We start from the raw sequence: 6,948 nt of genomic DNA on the forward strand, positions 1-6,948 counted from the left end.
AGAGAGTAATATATGTGCTAAAATTTGAAGAGTTGAACTTAATCTAACTTGGCACACTTAAGAAAAGTATAAGAAAAATCAAGTTAGAATTTTGATACTTTCTTAAGGAATTAAGAGAAAACTCATGCTTTAATCAAATGTGCTTAAAGCCTTGAAGAGCAAAAATGTGTCAAAATTTGAGGAGTTAAATCTAATTTAAATTGACACACTAGAGAGAAGCAAAAGTAATGCCAAATTTGGAATTTGGCATTTTCTTATGGAATTAAGGGAAATGTAAATCTTAATCCAAATTTTCATTCTTGGAAAAAGTAACATGTGCTAAATCTTAAGGAATTATGTTTGAATTAAATTGGCACAATGTGGAAAAACATAAGAAATATCAAATTGGGGGTTTGGTATTTTCTTAGGGTAATTAAAGGAAAATCTAGGTCCTAATGTAAGACGTTTACTCTTTGGAAGAGTAAAATGTGTCAAACTTTGAGGTTTTGAACTTAATTTAAATTGACACATTTGGAAAATGATAAGAAATGCCAAGTTGGGGGTTTTGACGTTTTCTTAGAAGGTTAAAGGCGAATCTAAGCCTTAATTTGATTTCATATACTCTTTGAAAGAATAAAATGTGCCTTACTTTGTGGAATTTGTTTAATTTAAAAATGACACAAATTTAGAAAGGGAAAAAGAAATGTCAAAATTGGGTTTGACACTTTCTTGATGAAATTGGGCAATCTAGGATTTAATTTTAAGGTGTAGCTAAGAATTAAGAATACTTAGATAGATTATCTAGGTACATTTTATTTATGCTAACTTGCCATGATTGTTTTCCCATCATATGCCATGACATCATATTTAGCATTCACATTTTATTATGAAAAATACAAAAATACCATGTCATGTCATGCATACATCATGTAGCTATAGCATGCTTTGCTTATTTTGATGTATGTCATTAATCATCATGAAGTATGTCAATTTCCTTGTAATTAAGGACAAAGATATTTATTATGTATGGAAGTGTCCCAACAAGAGGGATCATATCAAGTGACATCCTAGATGGATGATCATGATTTTTACAATGCCTAGATAGAGATGCATGATCTCTTAGTTTAGGGCAAGACCAAATATACATCTCACAAAGAACTATAAGGTGACTTGTATGTGCTTTAATACACGTTAGATACAAGTGAGATGTTAAGATGGTGAACAAAACTCAAGATGTTGATCTAGTGCATCTTGTTGAGTTTTAGGTTCATCAAAACACATAGTTGTGTGTCTTCCAATCATTGGGAAAGCTAATGTACAAGCCATGTGCATTGAGCCCAAAGAACGTGGTTGGATATTGGTTTTGAAAATGATTTCAAAATACTTTTGAAAAACCTTGGTGAAGACTATCTTTTAATAGTAATAATCATTGGAAAGTTAGATACAAACTAGGAGAAAATATTGAATTTTCAAGAGTTTTCAAATTTGTGTCAATTTTTGAAAATAGGAAGTATTTTCATAGAAAACTATTTTTTCTTGATGGAGTATGCCCTAAAGAGTATCTATATGAATTTTCATGATTTTTGTAATTTTTGAAAGCAAGTATGGATTGGTTAAGGTAGACTTAGGTGAAGTTTAGGTTGGGGTTTAGTTTCATTATTGAATTTTGAACCTCAAAACTTCAAGTTTTGGTTTTCCTAACTGTTTAGGAACTCCAAGTCATTGTTGATGCAATGACAGAAGTTTGACCATGTTTTTAGGGGGAGTTACTCCTTGAATGCATGAAAATTTACTTTCAAGGACCTTGGAAGGGTGTTAAACCTTCGTGATGGATAATACTCAAGGTTGAGTATTGGGGAACAATGGAAGATTGGTTATCTTCATTTCTAGGGTGAAAAATGCTCTTGGATGAGCATTGAGAAGAAGATTACTGCTCAAGGGGGAGCATTGAATACAATGTGTGGGAGTTTCATTGGGAAGTTGATGCATGCTCTAGGATGAGCATTGTGAAGTGAAGTAGAGCTCAAGGGGGAGCTCAAAGAGTCTTTGGGTAATATGGTAAATGATCTCAAGTGAACCAAGATGTGCCAAAGGGATTAGAGATGGATTTGAGTCTCTATTGTAGTTGGTTGGCACAATTGGGTTAAGTTTCATGCATGAAAATATGACATTGGGGGTCATATTGCATAAAAATTAGTTTTTGATGTATAGATGTCATATAAACCCATGCTAGGGAAGTATTGTGGTTTAGTATGGGTAGATACGTCAAGAGGAAGCCAAAACTAAGACTTTAGGTCAATGTTTAATTGAACCATTTAGCTAGTTTTGAATTTTATGTCAATCTTGGGATCTGTGATAAATATATTTATATATATATTTTTTTCAAGTAGATAAGGTTAAAATAGACCTCTCCACAAAATTTAAGAATTTTTTGAGGTCTGTGGAATTTCTGGTGCATTTATGAAGTTAGATTAAAAAGGCTGATTTTTGCTAACATAATGTACCAGTCGACTGGTACAGTTACCAGTCGACTGGTAATAGTAGTTTTGAGCACAGAAGGTCTCTGTAAGTTTATTTTGACGAGGTCAGTCGACTGATAGTTTTACCAGTCGACTGGTAGCACTGTTTATGAGCACAGAATGTTTCTGTAAGCTCGTTTTGATGATGTTAGTCGACTGGTACTTATGACAGTCGACTGATACAATCTAAGAATGTTTTTCAGCATTAGAAAATGACCAAAAGAGTGGTGAACATGTATGTAATCTTAAGGAGAATTAATACATGATGTTTATGGTCATTAGAGGTCAAAGAGTCCAATAATTGAGATATTGTTGGAGCTCTTTTTGATGTATGACAAAGGGGGAGAAATTTAGGTTTAAGTGGGAAACCTACATACCTTTGTAAGAAATCCTAGCTCAAGGGGGAGCTTAGGTGAAGGGGGAGCGATTTCTCATTTATTAGCAAAGGGGGAGAAGTTTATCTTTGCAAGAAATCCTAGCTCAAGGGGGAGCTTAGGTGAAGGGGGAGCCTAGGATTAGGTTCCATGATTTATGCATGTGTAGATTGTATATTTATTTACATTATTATTGCTATATTATTTTCTTAACTTAAACGGGTTGCCAAACATCAAAAAGAGAGAGATTATTGGAGTAATCTGGGTACCCTAAGTTTTGATGTTTGGACAAAGGTTTAAGTTAGGATTATTGTTGTATTTGATATGCATTGTGAGTGTGCAGGATACAAGTACAACAATGAAATTCCAAGTGTGATCTTGGCAAAGGCGGAAAGTCCAAGGATGAGTCTTGGCGGTGTAAGTCCAAGCATGTAGTCTTGGCAACGTAAGTCCAAGTGTGACTTGGCAATGGATGAAGTCCCGGAGGCGCGACCTCTTGGCAAAGGAAGACCCGACAACAATAACAAGGCCGATGGAAGCTCTAGAAGGCAAGACGTGAAGGATGGGGAGGCATCCGAGGGATGCAAGGCTGATGAAGGAGGCTAGAATGCTAGGTCTAGGTTGGTCGGGCGAGAAACGAGTGCTGAGTGAATGTACTCGGGGTAAAATCCTAGAATTAGGGTTTACTGCAGCAGTACTGTAGCGCCACTATAGCAGTACTGTAGCGTTACTGTAGCAGTCGACTGGTGGTTTCATCAGTCGACTGGGGCAGTCGACTGGGATCGAACAGAGAGTTGGTATCGAGCAGTTGGGCTGCAACGGTCGAATTTCCACGAAGGGCAGTCGACTGCATGTTTTGGCAGTCGACTGGTAGGCAGGGTTTTCTAACTTGTGGCCTATATAACCAAGCATTGGAAGCTTGGTTAAGGTTGACGAAATAGAGGTGGCTAACCCCTATTAGTAGTCTACTAGTGCCCTAGCTTCTCAAGAGTCCTTGGTGAGAGTTTGTGGCGAGGTTTCTCCACCCACAAGGAGCTACACGAGCTAGCCAGAGGTTTTCCGGGGAGTCATCCACCGACGGATTGGGATCGTTCACCTTACGGGCAGCCGTGGAGTAGGAGCTTCATCTCTAAACCACGTTAAACAACGTGTCATTGGGAAGCGACGATTTGGGTGAGACGCTATTCACCCCCCTCTAGCGAACGTCAAGGTCCCAACACTACCTTCCTATCAAAATCACTACTAACTAATTTCCCTTTACTAGATAATTTCTAGTGGCAGAGAAATTGATGTAGAAGAATTCGTTGGATCTTTTTTATTTTTAATAGTAAATTATTCTTTTTGTGTAGTTTTTAGATTTTTTATTATTTTAGGTATTTTTGGTCATTTCTATATTTTACATTTTAGGATTTTTAGTTCGTTTAAAACTTTTAGGATTTGAGTCTGTTAGAATTTTTCATTTTTATTCGGATTTTTTCCTTTCTAGTGCGTCTTAAAGTTTTTTTTATCTAAATAAGAGTTTGTATTCAGCCAAGTCCAGAAAACTGAGGACTTCCTATAATGACTTCGGCTGCTCCCATTCGGTGACAACCTCTATCTTCTATGGATCCACTGATATGCCTCTACTAGAGACAATGTGCCCCCAAAAATCTCACAGAAGATAGCCCAAAATATGCATGTACCGAACTTCGTATAGAGATGTTCTTGACGAAAAATCTCCAGAAGTATGTGAAGATATTATTCATGATCCACCTCATATCAGGAATTTATCAAAATATTGTCAATGAAGACAATGACAAATGATTCAAATACTCTTGGAATACCAGATTCATCAAGTCCATGAAAATATCTGGAGCATTGGTAAGCTCAAATGGTATTACCGAGAACTCATAATGTCTGTACATCGACACACCAAATCGTAAGATCACTGACAACATATTTATAATCTGATCACCAACTATAATGATCAAATCTATAAATATCACACACGTGCTACTCCCCATGTTACTGTTAATGATAATTATTTAATAATAGACTATCAAGTCAAATATTCACTACTAGATCATTAGATCGAACATATAATAAAAATTCAATTTCACCATATCCACCAATCCCTAATCATCCTTAACATCAATCAACCATGATAACTTCATGAGCAATAATAGAATTGAAGGAAATCATCCATCCTTATTTTTATAAAAAGTATTGGAGTTATACCCAAAACTAACTCAATCGTGAACTCCAATTGACTTTCAAGTGGAAAGCTAAGGAGTTGCTCTAGAAACATATCTAGGTATTCTTGAACTATATAGATATCCGAGCAAAGTGATGTACTATCCATGTTAAATCTCATTAATGACAGTAAATATCTCTGACATCATAGGATAGTAACTGCTTGACTTATATTACTAAAACAAAATATTCCTTTGTCTTTAGTCTCAACAAATATCGGAGATGCTTGGTTTGGGGGTTGCATGGTTACTACCCTTACTTAACCATTGAGTATAGCACAATAAATGACCAACCAGTATATGTCGAAAAATATATCAAATCTTATCAAGACCTGACATCATAGATACTAAAATATCCACAATAAAAGAATGATAATCCAAAGTTCAATGGGTCACTTAACTTCTTAATTGAGAGTCTACCCATTAAGAGAGTATCACCATAACTCTCATAATTGTGCCCATAAATATCCTCCGACAAGTGTTAACAAAAGGTTGAACCCTTTGATTTGACATATATACTTCAAGACATTGGATAAATGATCATGTGGTTAAGGTCTTGAGCTACTTGATGGAGACAATGTTAGTTGAGTTGACTAACCATTATCTTGTAACACATCATACTACAATTGCTCCACCTGAGGTTTAGGAACCTCTAGTGATGAGCCATGTATACAAGGGTAGAGGAGCACTATCATTAAATACTTGGTCAAAATAACTGTCAATCAAGCTCTACTCCTCAAAGATCATCTTTTTTAATTTTCACTCAGTAACAGTTGGATCTCATAGGTATTAATCAACTAACATCACCTTCTTCACATCATTGCGGGTCATATATCTCTATGTACCATCAAGGATACCTAACCTTATCTGATTGGTCCATGAGTCAGAATATCCCATGGAACAACGTTAGGTGAGTCAACTAACCATCGCCTCATTAACCATTATGCCTCCATTCCTCCTTTTCAGGTTTAAGAACTCCTGATAAGGAGCTATACACAAAGAGGTAGAGAAATACTATCTCTCTAAAGCATATCAAAATCATCAACAAGAGATGCTTTGTTCCCCGAAAATCATCCTCTATATTTTCCACCAAATAATGGTCTAAACCCATAGATGGTAAGCAGCTAAATCAGTCTTTCCTACATCTATACAAGTCATGTACTCAAGTATACCTTCTACGTTATCTAACCAAGCATGAGGAATCCAAGGATCGGAATCTCCATGAAATAAAGTCAGTCCTCTACTGACTGAACTAATAAGAGTCAATTGGTCTTCTACTAATCGAACCAACAAGAGTGAAGCAGTCCTCCACTAACCAAGCCAACTGATAAATCGATCCTCTACTGGCCAAGTCAACAAGGATAAATCAGTTCTCTACTGACCGAGTCAACAAGAATATATAACTCTATCTTTCACCCGGCTGGTAGTAGTTGGGGTTGGTATGGTTAGTGGTATTTTCTGACACTGTAATCCCTGATCTCCATTAGGGGTTTAATGGACTTGAATAGTGGTTGACCCAACACATGTCAAACATTCTACAAACAACTAGATAAGTACCAACAGAAGTGTATGATAACAGTTATACAAACTTATCACCTATAGCTTGGAGATGTCATGTCATTGTCTGGTCCCAAAACTCGAAAAGTCATATCGAGAAAACAAATGGTGAAATTTGAAATATGGAAAATAGACCTCATAAACCTGTGGCTCTGATACCAATAAATTATCACGCCCAAGAGGATTCTCGACCCGATAAACGGATAACATCTCCCCCTTATGACAACATATGGAACATGGATATAATGCCATAAGGCAGTATAAGTATATATCTACAGTCCACATGGC

The sequence above is a fragment of the Zingiber officinale genome, chromosome 9B (assembly GCF_018446385.1).
Source record: "Zingiber officinale cultivar Zhangliang chromosome 9B, Zo_v1.1, whole genome shotgun sequence".
Classification (NCBI taxonomy): Eukaryota; Viridiplantae; Streptophyta; class Magnoliopsida; order Zingiberales; family Zingiberaceae; genus Zingiber; species Zingiber officinale.